Below are 16,686 nucleotides of genomic sequence, written 5' to 3'. Positions count from 1 at the left end.
CCTCCATCATTCTTAAATGGAAGAGGTTTGAAACCACCAAAACTCTTCCTAGAGGTGGCCACCCAGCCAAACTGAGCAATTGGGGAAGAAGGGCCTTGGTCAGGGATGTGACCAAGAGCCCGATGGTCACTCTGGCAGAGCTCCAGAGTTACTCTGTAGAGCAGGGAGAACCTTCCACAAACACAACCATCACCGCAGCACTCCACAAATCAGACCTTTATGGTAGAGTGGCCAGGCGGAAGCCACTCCTCAGTAAAAGACACATGACAGCCTGCTTGGAGTTTGCCAAAAGTCACCTAAAAGGACTCTCAGACCATGAGAAACACAATTCTCTGGTCTGATGAAACCAAAATTGAACTCTTTGGCTTGAACTCCAAGCATCACGTCTGGAGGAATCATTGCACCATCCCTACGGTGAAGCATGGTGGTGGCAGCATCATGCTGCCACCAACATTGAGGGAAAGCTGAACGGACCAAAGTATAGAGAGATCCTTGATGAAAACCTGCTCCAGAGCGCTCAGGACCTCAGACAGTGGCAAAGGTTCACCTTCGAACGGGACAACGACCCTAAGCACACAGCCAAGACAACGCAGGAGTGGCTTTGGGACAAGTCTATGAATGTCCTTGAGTGGCCCAACCAAAGCCTGGACTTGAATCCGACCTAACATCTCTGGAGAGACCTGAAAATAGCTGTGCAGGGACACTCCCCATCCAATCTGACCAGGCTTGAGAGAATATGTAGAGAAGAACGGGAGGAAATCCCCAAATACAAGTGTGCCAAGCTTGTAGAGTCATACCCAAGCAGATTTAAGGCTGTAATCACTGTTGAAGGTACTTCAACAAACTACTGAGTAAATGGTCTGAATACTTATTTAAATGTGATATTTCAGTTTTTTTCTATAAATGTACAAACATTTCTTAAAACCTGTTTTTGCTTTGTCATTATGGGTTATTATGTGTAGATTGATGATGGGGGAAAACAAATTGGTGAATTTAAAAAATACAGTAAGATAACAAAATGTGGGAAAAGTCAAGGGCTTTGTATACTTTCCGAATGCACTGAGTTCTGTGCTCAGCTCTTTTGCCGCCAGTTGATCTCGGTGTACCATACAATGTGTTCCTATGGCAGAGGGAGACACATTCATAACTAGAGAGCAGAGGCCTGCCCACCACCCTGCCATAGATGGAGTCCTGTGCAAAAAGCTCACCATTCGATCCCATTTTTCGTCCAAATAGCCACTGAACACACTGAACATTCCCTTCGCCTTTTCATGCTCGGGAATCATTAGAACAATATGTCCTCGAGAATAGCATCCCCCGACATGTATAGCGAACAAAAGTCAAGGCATGGGCATCTCGGCCCAAACAGCTAACGTCCATTTGGAGAGCATAGCTAGGGAGTTTTTTTGTTGTACAGTTCCTCTTGATTGCTATCAATAGGATAACAATGATTTCTGACAAAAGGTATTGATGTGAGTTTCTGTGCCTCTGCCTCCCAACACATTGTTTTCACCATATCAGTTGTGGCCAGTTAAACACGACATATATAAAAGTATGTGGACACCCCTTCAAATTAGTGGATTCTGCCATTTCAGTCACACCCGTGTAATGCCCGGGGTGTAGTGGGAGAGAAGTCAGGCGCAGGAAGCAGAGAGTTTAGGGTAGTGCTATATCGTTTAATGCACAAAACCGGTGAACATACACCAACCCCACGGAACACAGGGCGCACACCAAAAACAAATGCCCCAAACACAGGGGACTTAAACAGTCCAGCAAAACCCAAGAACATGGGAAAACCAAGACACACAGATGTGTACACACGTACACCAAACAATCCCGCACAACCGGGCCTGCTGGTAAATAAAGCCCGACCAATCAGCCTAAAATGAACACAGGTGAAACCAATAAACAGAAAGGGGAAAAAGGGATCAGTGGCAGCTAGTAGGCCGGTGACGACGACCGCCGAGCACCACCCAAACAGGAAGGGGAGCCACCTTCGGTAGGAGTCGTGACAACCCATTGCTGAAAGGTGTATCAAATCGAGCACACCACCATGTAATCTCCATAGACAGACATTGGCAGTAGCTCACTGACTTTCAACGTGGTACTGTCATAGGATGCCACCTTTCCAACAAGTCAGTTCGTCAAATTTCTGCCCTGCTAGAGCTGCCCCGGTCAACTGTAAGTGCTGTTATTGTGAAGTGGAAACATATAGGAGCAACAATGGCTCAGCCGCGTAATGGTTGGCCACACAAGCTCAGAGAACGAGACCGCTGAGTGCTGAAGCACGTAGCACTTAAAAATTGTCTGTCCTCAGTTGCAACACTCACTACCGAGTTCCAAACTGCATCTGGAAGCAACGTCAACACCAAGAACTGTTCGTTGGGAGCTTCATGAAATGGGTTCCCATGGCCGAGCAGCCGCACACAAACCTAAGATCACCATACGCAATGTGACAAGCGTCAGCTGAAATGGTGTAAAGCTAACAGGTTTAAAGAGCAAACAACACAATTATCACAACAAATAGGTTGTAATATGTATTTCTTTCCCTGGCTTGACTTCCCAAGTGACTTTTATCCGCTACTTTTTGGCTCTGTACTTCAGCACTTTGGATTTGCAATGACTGTTATGTTAAAGATTAAAGCAGACTGTCAACTTTAATTTCGGGGAATTTTCATCCATATCAGATTAACCCTTTAGAAATTACAGCACTTTTTTACATATACATATATTTCACATATACAGTATGTGTATTAAAGTAGTCAAAAGTGTAGTACTTGGTCCCATATTCCTAGCACACAATGATTACATCAAGCTTGTGACTCTACAAACTTGTTGGATGCATTTGATGTGTTTCAGATTATTTTGTGCCCAATAGAAATGAATGGTAAATAATGTATTGTCATTTTGGAAGTCACTTTTATTTTAAATAAGAGTATAATATATTTCTAAACACTTCTACATTATTGTGGATGCTACCATGATTATGGATCAACCTTAATGAATCCTTAATAATGATGAGTGAGAAGGTTAGACGCACAAATATCATACCCCCAAGACATGCTAACCTCTCACAATTACAATAACAGGGGAGGTTAGCATTTCTTGGGGGTATGATATTTGTCACAAGCACAATATAGTAATTGAGTGCTATTAATATGGGAACAAATACTTACCTTTTTAACTACTTTAATACACATATAAGTGAAAATACCCTCAAATTTTAAGCTGACAGTCTGCACTTTAACCTCTTTAACTTTAACCTAAATAGTCATTGTATTAGCGCCCCCAAACATTTAATTATCACTGTTTTCAACACTTTTACAGCTCATATATATATATATATATATATATATACAATTTTAAAACATTTGTTTTACTAATCACAAGTGGGTCACCAACCCTAACGCTCTAATGGGTGGGTTGCCGCTGGTCATACTTGCTCTTCAAGTAAATCCACACATTTCCACTGATTATTCTGTTCCTATGGACATCGTCTGATTCAAACCAAGAAGAACAAGAGTGAGAATAGAGGAGGTGGAGATGGGAAGGGAGAGAGAGGGAACTATGAGAAGGGGAGATTTGATCCACACAGTAAACACTGAAGAAAAATATAAACACAACATGCAACAGTTTCAACGATTTTACTGAGCTACAGTTCATATAAGGAAATCAGTCAATTGAAATACATTCATTAGGCCCTAATCTATGGAAATCACCTGACTGGGAATACACATATGCATTTGTGGGTCATAAATACCTGTAAAAAAAAAAAGTAGGGGAAAACCAGTCAGTATCTGGTGTGACCACCATTTGCCTCATGCAGCGCGACATCTCCTTCGCATACAGTTGATCAGGCTGTTGATTGGGGCCCTTGGAATGTCGCCCCACTCCTCTTCAATGGCTGTGCGAAGTTGCTGGAGATTGGCAGGAACTGGAACACGCTGTCGTACATATTGATCCAGAGCATCCCAAACATACTCAATGGGTGACATGTCTGGTGAGTATGTAGGCCATGGAAGAAATGGGACATTTTCAGCTTCCAAGAATTGTGTACAGATCCTTACAACATGGGGCTGTGTATTATGTTGAAACGTGAGGTGATGGGGATGGATGAATGGCACGACAATGGGCCTCAGGAGCTCATCACGGTATCTCTGTGCATTCAAATTGCCATTGATAAAATGCAATTGTGTTCATTGTCCGTAGCCTATGCCTTGCCCGTACCATAACCCCACCGTCACCATGGGGCACACTGTCCACACTGATTACAATGTTGACATCAGCAAACCGCTCACCCACACAACACCATGCACGCTGTCTGCCATCTGCCTGGTGCAGTTGATTCATCCATGAAGAGCACACTTCTCCAGCATGCCAGTGGCCATCGAAGGTGAGCATTTGTTCCACAGATGTCAGTTACGACGCCGAACTGCAGTCAGGTCAAGACACTGGTGATGACGACAAACTTCCCTGAGATGGCATCTGACAGTGTGTGCAGAAATTATTCAGTTGTGGAAACCCACAGTTTCATTAGCGGTCCGGGTGGCTGGTCTTAGACAATTTCGCAGTTGAAGAAGCCAGATGTGGAGGTCCTGGGCTGATGTGGTTACATGTGGTCTGGGATTGTGAGGTCGTATGGACATACTGTCAAATTTTCTAAAACAACGTTGGGGGCAGCTTATGGTAGAGAAATTAACTTTCCATTTTCTGGCAACAGCTCTGGTGGACATTCCTGCAGTCAGTATGTCAATTGCACACTTCCTCAAAATTTGAGACATCAGTGGCATTGTGTTGTGTGACAAACTGCAGATTTTAGAGTGGTCTTTTATTGTCCTCAGCACAAGGTACGCCTGTGTAATGATCATACTGTTTAATCAGTTTATTGATATGCCACATCTGTCAGGTGGATGGATTATATTGGCAAAGGAGTAATGCTCACTAACAGGGATTTTTGGTGGTCAACTTGTTAGAGAAATATGCTTTTTGTGCATATGGAACATTTCTGAGATCTTTTATTTTTATATTTTAACATAATTATATATATTATATTTAATAAATGATATCAAACTGCAGATGTATATGTTTTTGTCATATCAAGAGATTATTACTGACCTTCCGACAATCTTTGTGGTCTGTGAATCTGAATGTGGCTTTGTCTCCTAAAGGTTCATCATGTGATTTAAAAGAACAACACAATGGCAGATCTGACACTCGTTGTGATATAAAGCTGAGGAATGGGACTAGGGAAATGTAAAATAAAGTCCACTGTGCCTTCAGAAATGCACTTTGATTGAATTCCGGTCATTATGTTATGGAATTGAAGTGACTGTTGAACAGATTCCCAGATGCCAGACTGTACCTACTGTAACTTTGACCATAACTTTTTTTTGTAAGGACATTCATCAATAATTTTATCGGTAGACTGGTATGCTTTCCGTCCACAGAGCTGAAAGGTGTGCAGCAGTATGCAGGTATCTTCTATGCACAAATGTTACTTACTTCATGACTGCACACATGCTCTACATGTATTTGTACAACATAAACCATGCACAGACACATTTATCCTTATTCCCTCCAGAGTGGATTTTAATTTGGACCCGGATTCATCATATGGCTTACTCCTCCTGTCTGAAGATGGGAAACAATGAGATATGGACACATAAGGTACAGGATTGTCACGAACCTCGCCGAAGATGGTGCCTCTTCCTGTTCGGGTGGTGCTCGGCGGTCGTCGTCGCCGGCCTATTAGCTGCCATCGATTCCCTTTCCGTTTGTTTTGGGTTATTGGGTAATTGGGTACACCTGTTTTGTATTAGGGTTTGTTTGTAGGGTATTTAGGGGCACTAGGCCTGCTGGGTATTTGTGCGGGCTTGTTTTTGTTACTCTGTGTTTGATGGTGTGATTTATCCGTGTATTTATTCTCCGGACTATTTTGTCCTGTTGTTTGGACTGGCAACTTATTGTGTTGGCGTGACTGTTTTGTTGCGCTGGTGAATAAATTTGACAAACGACAGAACTCTGCTCTCTGCGCCTGATTCCACCCACCACTCCTAGTTTATCGTAACAAGGATCTCCCTGAAATCCCCCAAAAGGTTAAACTCTGTTACCTGTGTCCTCAGGGAGATTCTACTTCGAGGTGTAAATAGAGGGGGAAACACAGTGGGATTTATGAGTGGCCACAAAGACCAGCAACAGAAAGTTTAATATGAGTGACAAGGAGCATGGCATTGATTATTGGACTTTGGAGCTGTACAATGAGATATACCGGGCTGATTATGTCCACCTCTCAGTCATTAATCTCAGAAGGTGGGGGTGTTTGTGGATTATGTGGAAGCCAGATCTCATATCTACTCTTTTACTGGCTGCACTTTCACTGAGAAACTCTATCCACTCTTCAAATCAGGCTATATACGAAGGTAAGAACTTAGCTCCATTGATCATCAATCCTGTAAATCAAACAGTTTTTGTACCTAGTTGCTAAAAAAGCTCCGGTATTTGTATTTGTATTCATAAAACATGTATTGTTTTGTCATCATACAAATTATAAACATAAAACCTTAGAATCAGGATATAGGCCAATTCCAATTTAATTATACATTCTTGAAATTCCTAATGAAGTGCAGAATGTATGTTGAATTCAATTCGAATTTCAACAATCTTCAAGTTATGGAATTGGAATTAGACTGTTTGGATGGTTTGAATTGGAATTGGACTCGTAAAAAGATTTAATCATTGGAATTACATTTAAATATTTGTACATTTCCTAGTTCATCCAGACACCACTCCCTAATATATATATTTTTTATTTTATTAATCATATCACAATCAACTTTTACCAGTTGAAGTTAGACACAAAGAAAATACTTTTTTGTATTACAATTTTTCAAAAATTAGGCGATATCTCATAAAAAATCTGAATACCACGCAAATACATTTTACTGGGGACTGGAAGAAGTCAGCCTACGTATTTTTGTTTCATTTTGTTAAGACACTCCAGGACCAGACTTGTCCAGAGCAGATTGTATATAAACACTTGTTTCATCTTTCTATCTGTAAAACACTAAAGACAATTTAAGTAAAATGCATTTTTGGTGCATTTTTCTAAATAAAATATGATCTCGAATTTAAAAAAAAATCTGCATATCAACAATTCCCTCTGGGCAAGTGGAGAATATATCTAAGGATAACCACCAAAAAATTGGGGAATGCAGATGCTTCTGAAACGAATGGGCAGATATGTGCACCACGTCATTGCTCTCTCTCTCGCTCTGTTGTGTGTGCATGGTGTGCCTCTTGCTAGCTGTCACTCGTATGGCGAGGGCTGAAGCTAATTGCTTGAACTTGAATTGCTAGGGGGCTGGCCCAAGTGGGAAAATGGGACAGCACAATTTCCAGAAAAACAGCCGCTTAAAACTGTTTTTTGTGGATAATTGAGGTAAGGCAGTAATTATGCTCATAGATTATGCATGTATAAATTACAGATTGACACATCCAGCCCAAAGTTGGTGGTTTAAAAATATGATTTGTAGTCGCCAAAGTTCCAGAGCATATCTTTAAATGTTTGAAGCATCGATATCACCAGTGTCCAGGACTTATCTTTTTTAATCAGTTGACATCCAAACATCCAAACCTGTGTCTGATAATGATATTTATTTTCAAACATTATAAACAGATTAGCTGACAACGTCACAAAAAAGATGTACACGTTTCAATGGGACAGATATGCTCTGGAACTTTGGCGACTACAAATCATATTTTCAAACCTCCAGCTCGATTCGGTCTTATTTAACAAAATTTGAAATTACATTTTTTACATTAGATCGAAGTAGAGACTCAGCTACAAAATGGTATATCATACAATACAGTTGAGGAACAATAGGAAAGTAATTCTGCTTTGAATCTTTTGATACCTATTGGAGAGCTCTTCTTTGTCTACACCCATTCAGCATCGTTCACACCCTCTTAAGCTTTAGCCCCACCCATCTCGTTTAGGGTTGATCCAAGTTTTCTGTCCTAACAGCTGTCAAACACCAAAGCTAACTGGCTAATGTTGGCTAGCTTGCTAGCTACTTCCAGACACAAATGAGAGAAGAGCTCACTGACCATTTCACTCGCTCTAGCAGAGGTGGTTACGCTGTTTTTATGATATGCAGAACGTTGGTGACTGCAACTGTGCTGTTGGCAACAATTTAAGTATGCTTTTTTGCCACATGTTCAACAGGTGTTGAGCATTCGTAAATTACTCATTTATTCTGCGCTCTGGCACATTCAGATGAGAGTGCTCTGAAATCTGAGTAGATAGCCAGAGCGAATTTACCAACTACGTCTATCAACAGCTGTCATAGTGACATCATGAACATTGTATTGAAATTGATACTTGCATATTGGAGTCTTTTGTTAAGATATGTAGCTAGCTAGCTAAACAATGAACAATAATCCCAACTCATGATGTTACTACCCTGCATGAATCTACAGGTAGCTAGCTAATATTAACTACCAAAGCAAATGGCTCTGAGATACGAATAATATTACTACACAGATCAGACACAAAATGATAGCTAGCTAGCTAACATTAGTCTATAACTACCAAAGCAAATGGCTCTGAGATGCGAATAATATTACTACACAGATCATACACAAAATGACAGCTAGCTAGCTAACAGTACACTTTAGCTTGAAATGAAAACTACTTTCTGACAAAATTAGAAACGTGTAATATCTGAAAATGTAGCTAGATAGACTATCTTACCCGTATACCTGGATGGACACTTCTCCTTCTCTGTCACGGATGCCATGGTTGCCCTTAGTTTGAAGATGTAATCCGGAGACAGGTGTTTTCTCCATCTCCTTCGCTATCATACTCTAATTCCACTGATTTCAAACTCGGTCCTCCAGAAAGTGGAGAGCAACACTTATGCAGTTCTACTACGTGATATATATGTTTAAAAAAGCTGCGTTAGACAGGATTACCTACACATACTGAACAGCTCAAATAGACAGAAGCACGCTACATGGCATACATAAACCAACTACGCTCGTAATTTAACAATTGTTTTTGTGGCATACAGGTGGCATACAAGTTTGTTATTAAGGCACATTAAAGTTTACATGAAGGCACATGAAAGTTCCAATGTCCAGAAGGCATTTCTGACAAAAACAATTTATATATATATTTTTTTTTATGTTTACGTTCAAATGGCTCTAATGTGTGAAGTAGTGACGCGCGACCTAGTCTCCTGAAACGTGTCACATATATTCAGCTCTATTTATTCTCAGATTCGAAAATACTATTTAGATCATGCAAGACTACAAATCCCTGCATGCTTCTGCACGTCATCTCTAGCTGAAACCTTTGCTGACAGGTATTTTGGCAATTTTAAACTTACATAAGACCATTCACAGAATGGTAAAGTAAAAAAAAAGTTGCCTATTTATTCATTGCTAAATTTAGCTACCATTAGATTGTTAATCCAGAGCGTCTTATCTTTTGCCTCAAATCGGCAGTCTCGTCCAGATCAAATCAAATCAAATCAAATCAAATGTATTTATATAGCCCTTCGTACATCAGCTGATATCTCAAAGTGCTGTACAGAAACCCAGCCTAAAACCCCAAACAGCAAGCAATGCAGGTGTAGAAGCACGGTGGCTAGGAAAAACTCCCTAGAAAGGCCAAAACCTAGGAAGAAACCTAGAGAGGAACCAGGCTATGTGGGGTGGCCAGTCCTCTTCTGGCTGTGCCGGGTGGAGATTATAACAAAACATGGTCAAGATGTTCAAATGTTCATAAATGACCAGCATGGTCGAATAATAATAAGGCAGAACAGTTGAAACTGGAGCAGCAGCACAGTCAGGTGGACTGGGGACAGCAAGGAGTCATCATGTCAGGTATTCCTGGGGCATGGTCCTAGGGCTCAGGTCCTCCGAGAGAGAGAAAGAAAGAGAGAATTAGAGAGAGCATATGTGGGATGGCCAGTCCTCTTCTGGCTGTGCCGGGTGGAGATTATAACAGAACATGGCCAAGATGTTCAAATGTTCATAAATGACCAGCATGGTCGAATAATATTAAGGCAGAACAGTTGAAACAGAGCAGCAGCACAGCCAGGTGGACTGGGGACAGCAAGGAGTCATCATGTCAGGTAGTCCTGGGGCATGGTCCTAGGGCTCAGGTCCTCCGAGAGAGAGAAAGAGAGAAGGAGAGAATTAGAGAACGCACACCTAGATTCACACAGGACACCGAATAGGACAGGAGAAGTACTCCAGATATAACAAACTGACCCTAGCCCCCTGACACATAAACTACTACTGCAGCATAAATACTGGAGGCTGAGAAAGGAGGGGTCAGGAGACACTGTGGCCCACTCCGAGGACACCCCCGGACAGGGCCAAACAGGAAGGATATAACCCCACCCACTTTGCCAAAGCACAGCCCCCACACCACTAGAGGGATATCTTCAACCACCAACTTACCATCCTGAGACAAGGCTGAGTATAGCCCACAAAGACCTCCGCCACGGCACAACCCAGGGGGGGGGCGCCGCCAACCCAGACAGGATGACCACATCAGTGACTCAAACCACTCAGGTGACGCACCCCCTCCAGGGACGGCATGAGAGAGCCCCAGTAAGCCAGTGACTCAGCACCTGTAATAGGGTTAGAGGCAGAGAATCCCAGTGGAAAGAGGGGAACCGGCCAGGCAGAGACAGCAAGGGCGGTTCGTTGCTCCAGAGCCTTTCCGTTCACCCTCCCACTCCTGGGCCAGACTACACTCAATCATATGACCCACTGAAGAGATGAGTCTTCAGTAGAGACTTAAAGGTTGAGACCGAGTTTGCGTCTCTGACATGGGTAGGCAGACTGTTCCATAAAAATGGAGCTCTATAGGAGAAAGCCCTGCCTCCAGCTGTTTGCTTAGAAATTCTAGGGACAATTAGGAGGCCTGCGTCTTGTGACCGTAGCGTACGTGTAGGTATGTACGGCAGGACCAAATCAGAGAGATAGGTAGGAGCAAGCCCATGTAATGCTTTGTAGGTTAGCAGTAAAACCTTGAAATCAGCCCTTGCTTTGACAGGAAGCCAGTGAAGTGAGGCTAGCACTGGAGTAATATGATCCAATTTTTTGGTATTTAGCACTAACTGAAGTTTATTTAGTGCTTTATCCGGGTAGCCGGAAAGTAGAGCATTGCAGTAGTCTAACCTAGAAGTGACAAAAGCATGGATTAATTTTTCTGCATCATTTTTGGACAGAAAGTTTCTGATTTTTGCAATGTTACGTAGATGGAAAAAAGCTGTCCTTGAAATGGTCTTGATATGTTCGTCAAAAGAGAGATCAGGGTCCAGAGTAACGCCGAGGTCCTTCACAGTTTTATTTGAGACGACTGTACAACCATTAAGATTAATTGTCAGATTCAACAGAAGATCTCTTTGTTTCTTGGGACCTAGAACAAGCATCTCTGTTGGCATTTGTAGTTATTTATGTTAGCCACATTAGCAGCTATTTACCATTTCATTTTTGCGGGGTAAATACAGGCAAATATATTGATAAAAGTCCTAGAGACATTTACATGGTTATCAAAACGTAATGCCAGAGTAAGCCTACACAAAACACAGACCTTATTTTAACTATATTTTTAAATCCAATATGGGAAAAATGAATGGTGGAAAAATGATCGGAATCATTTCCTTGTTTGACCGCTAGGTTTTGTGGGTATTACGACTTTGTGGTACTGTGGTACTCTATACACTCTGTTATTAATATGTTTTGTTGTAGTACTACTTTCCACCAGCAGAGGGAGGCATTGATTTGAACAGAGGGAATATGTGACATTATTTATTAGGTTGTCATCATGGCTGACCAATGTCCTGTTGATGAAAACCATTATGAATGTTTTATTGCTGCGTGCTATTCAACATGGATTTGAGCTTCCTTGAAAATAGGTTTCCATGTCAATCGCCAATAATTGAAAATATGCCTATGGTACAAATTTCAGACTTAACAGAATAAGGAAGATGCAACGTGTTTGACAGCTTGACGTCTCAACGTGTTACACAACGGTGTTGGTTTTGAAGAAGTCATCAAGAACAACCACAGAGTTTCCTGTGCATGTGTTGCAATGTTTGCCACCTGTGCCTTCACAAAAACTGTCAAAACTGCTGTCACGCTTGCAGCACAGAGGCCAATAGTATTAATACCAAAACCAAACTGCATATCGAGTTGCCTACTTTCATTTCAATACGTGTCATTGTTTTGCTGTGGGTAGTTTTAAAGTGTATATCATAAGGTGCTATTTTGATCAAGGGATTAAAACAATGGGATGCTACATTTATATTACACACTCTACTCAATGTACTGTTTCTGATTCAGAAAAAGGAAGGCACTCTTGCCAGAACAATCAGATAGGTTCTAATTCAGTCAATGCAGATAAAAGACCACACTGCAGGCTAACTCAGAATGTTTGCGATGTATTTTAAGGACAGGTGACGTTGGTGTTGGTTTATGAGCTGTCATCACATCTCAATTCCAATTTATTCTGGTCTGATAAACATAAACTTGACTGACAAATGTACAAACAGAACCCTTTCAATATTGCATGCAAACACAAGCAGCTGCAACAGATTTCAACACATACTGCTCAAGAGAATATCCTCCACGAACACACCCCTTTATAACTTCCTATGCAGGTTCTGCAGATCACTGATTTGCTTAAAGCTAAAAGTTTAGGTGATCAGCCGTGACCGTGAAACATTTAGTTCTCTCCCTGTCAGGCCTAGATGAGATAGCTATTGCCATTAACTATGAAAGCCGATCAATTTTGATCAACTCCTTATCAAAAGCCTGGTCTTGTTTCCTTGTTAAAACTCAGGATAAAAGTGGGCCTTCCTTCAGACTCCATCAAGGTGGTCCATGAATAGCCGTGTGTGTGTGCGCGTGTGCGCGTGTGATTGCTGGGTGTCTGTCTGTGTGGGTTGTGACAAGTGAGTCAGACACATAAGGCCAGGGCAAAGGGAAGTTACCCGCTTCCTCTGCACCAAAACTGGACTTGTTTTCAAAGACACTTTCTAACGCAGATTGTTTTTGAAAGATATCAAGTAGTAGAACTGCAAAAGTGTTGCTCTCCACTTTCTGGGGGACCGAGTTTTGAAACCAGTGGAATGCCCGGTGGAATTAGAGTGATAGCTAAGGAGTTAGAAAAAACAATGCAGTTTGATTGCAAATATGTAGAGGGAGTCGAAAAGAGAACACACAAAAGACTGTTGTCACGAGTCCCACCCTCAGTCGGGTGGCGCTCGGCGGTCGTCGTCACCGGCTTATTAGCTGCCACTGATTGTCTTTCCTCCCCCTCCTTGTATGTTTATTGGTAGCACCTGTTTGTGATGATTAGTTGGGCTTTATTAAACAGCCGGCCCGCCTGCTTGTTGCGCGGGATTAATTATTGTAACCTTCGGCTCTGTAGTAGAGGAACGTGTTTGTTCCTGGTCGTGTATTTCAGTTTGTACATTTTTCATTTCCCGTGTTTGGTGCCGTTATTATTGTGAGCACCCTGTGGTGCGTTGGTGCATTAAAGAGCACAGCATTGCACTCTCTGTCTCCTGAGTCTGACTCCACAACCACGACACCCGGAGCATTACAGAATCCCGCACCAAAAAATTTAATGGAGTCAGCAGGAGCAGCAGCCAGCCCTCTCCCATCGATGGAGGAACGGGTTCTCTACCACACAACCGTCCTCCATCGGATCGGATCCGCGATGGATCAAGTGATGGAGAGAATGAACCGATGGGAGAGGAGTAGTCTCCTCTCTCCACCTTCGGCACCCCCGGCTCCGGACTTCCCATCTCTCCACTTCTGTGGCAGAGCCAGGGTGAAATTCTCCTTTTAACGTCAGTCAAAAATAGACCCCTGTACTTGCATTTGCTTCTTCTTTCAAATACTTTATATGCAGTCTGCACCCCCAGGCAGGCTCAATCAAACATTCAAAGTATTTGTATGGAAGAAAACAAATACAGTTAGAACCCAGGTCTGAACATGCTCAACATGCATGCTAATAACAAACTGTTATATACTCTACATGGAAAAGTATGTGGGCACTCCTTCAAATTAGTTGCTGACAGGTGTGTAAAATCGAGCACAAAGCCATGCAATCTCCATAGACAAACATTAGCAGCACAAGAACTGTTCGTCGAGAGCTTCATGAAATGGGTTTCCATGGCCGAGCAGCTGCACACAAGGCTAAGATCACCATGCACAATGCCAAGTGTCGTCTGCAGTGGTGTAAAGCTCGCCACCATTGGACTCTTGGAGCCTTGGAAATGGGTTCCCTGGAGTGATGAATCACGCTTCATTATCTGGCAGTCCAGCGGACGAAACTGGGTTTGGCAGATGCCAGGAGAACGCTACCTGCCCAAGTGTATAGTGCCGACTGTAAAGTTTACTGGAGGAGGAAAAAGGTCCATACAGAAATGATTTGTCGAGATCGGTGTGGAAGAACTTGACTGGCCTGCACAGTGCCCTGACGTCAACCCCATTGAATAGTTTTGGGATAAATTGGAACGCCGACTGCGAGCCAGGCCTAATCGCACAACATCAATGCCCGACCACACTAATGCTCTTGTGGCTGAATGGAAGCAAGTCCCCAGAAGAGTGAAGGCTGTTATAGCAGCTAACGGGGGATCAACTCCATATTAATGCCTATGATTTTGAAATAAGATGTTCGACGAGCAAAAGTATTTTTCCATGTAGGGTATGTTACATCATTTTATCACCAGTAAACCCACCCATTTAAAAATGAATTTAGCTAGCTAGCTAAACAATGAACCATAATCCCAACTTATAACGTTACTACCCTGCATGAATCTGCAGGTAGCTAACCAACCAGGTTCAATGTTAGCTAGCTAGCTAACATTAGGCAATAACTAGCCATGCAAATTTCTCTGGCTCATACACGTAATGTTAGCTAGCAAGCCAGCCAGCTAATGTTAGCTAGCTAACAAAACAGATACCAAAATTAGAAACTTAGATCTGAAAATGTATACATGGATGGATGCTTCTCCCGCTCTGTCATTGATGCTATGGTTGCCCTTAGTTTGAAGATGTAATCTGGAGACAGGTGTTTTACAGTGCCTTGCGTATTCACCCCCCTTGGCATTTTTCCTATTTTGTTTCCTTACAACCTGGAATTAAAATAGATTTTTGGGGGGTTTGTAACATTTGATATACACAACATGCCTACCACTTTGAAGATGCAAAATAGTATTTATTGTGAAACAAACAAGAAATAATAAACTTGAGCGTGCATAACTATTCACCCCGCCAACATCAATACTTTGCAGAGCCACCTTTTGCAGTAATTACAGCTTCAAGTCTCTTGGGGTATGTCTCTATAAACTTGGCACATCTAGACACTGGGATTTCTACCCATTCTTCAAGGCAAAACTGCTCCAGCTCCTACAAGTTAGATGGGTTCCTGCTGGTGTACAGCAATCATTAAGGCATACCACAGATTCACAATTGGATTGAGGTCTGGGCTTTTACTAGGCCATTCCAAGACATTTAAATGTTTCCCCTTAAACCACTCGAGTGTTGCTTTAGCAGTATGCTTATGGTCATTGTCCTGCTGGAAGTTGAACATCCAGTCTCAAATCTCTGGAAGACTGAAACAGGTTTCCCTCAAGAATTTCCCTGGATTTAGCTCTATCCATCATTCCTTCAATTCTGACCAGTTTCCCAGTCCCCACAGCATGATGCTGCCACCACCATGCCTCACTGTGGGGATGGTGTTCTCGGGGTGATGAGAGGTGTGCCAGACATAGCATTTTCCATGATGGTCAAAAAGCTCAATTTTAGTCTCATCTGACAAGAGTACCTTCTTCCATATGTTTGGAGAGTCTCCCAAATGCCTTTTTGCGAGAACCAAACTCATTTGCTTATTTTTTTCTTTAAGCAATGTCTATTTTCTGGCCACTCTTCTGTAAAGCCCAGCTCTGTGAAGTGTACGGCTTAAAGTGGTCTTATGGATAGATCAGTGATGCCAATTTAGCAATTTTGATGCTAGATTTAGCAACTTTTCAGAGTTCCCTGCCAACTTTTTTTTCAAACAGCACCTAGCAACAAATTTAGCTACTTTAAAAATGTATTTGGAACTTTTAGCATCTTTTGAAAAGTGACTCAAATGCTAAAATGCACGCATTTTCCCTCTAAATGACACAAAAACGATTTTCTCTGTCACACACTCAGTCACTACACACATGCCTGGCTGCAAAAGTGCATTGTGGGTGACGTCAGCAGCAGGCACTCAGCTCGTGCACAGGCAGCAGCAGGCCAGCAGCAATTTCGGCAAATTGCAAATCATTGTTGGCTGACTGCAGCAGCAGTAGTATGCGTTCGACGAGACAAACCCAATGAATATAGTTGGTCACAAATGTTTGGTCTTGAATAGAACTTACAACACCAATCAACATGTCTCAATCAAGATCGTACAGCCAGAAGTACAGAAAATAGTCTGTACCTGATTTTAAAGGGTGGCTGAAGCCAGTAATTGGGGATGATTGTCGGGCATACTGTGCGTACTGCAAATAAATCCATGATTATCGAAAACTTCAACAAGCATTTCTCAACGGCTGCCCATGCCTTCCTCCTGGCTACTCCAACCTCGGCCAACAGCTCCGCCCCCACCCCCCCCCCTCCCCGCAG

This window comes from Oncorhynchus clarkii, chromosome 22 (assembly GCF_045791955.1).
Source record: "Oncorhynchus clarkii lewisi isolate Uvic-CL-2024 chromosome 22, UVic_Ocla_1.0, whole genome shotgun sequence".
Taxonomy (NCBI): domain Eukaryota; kingdom Metazoa; phylum Chordata; class Actinopteri; order Salmoniformes; family Salmonidae; genus Oncorhynchus; species Oncorhynchus clarkii.
Note: the sequence above shows the minus strand (reverse complement) of the source record.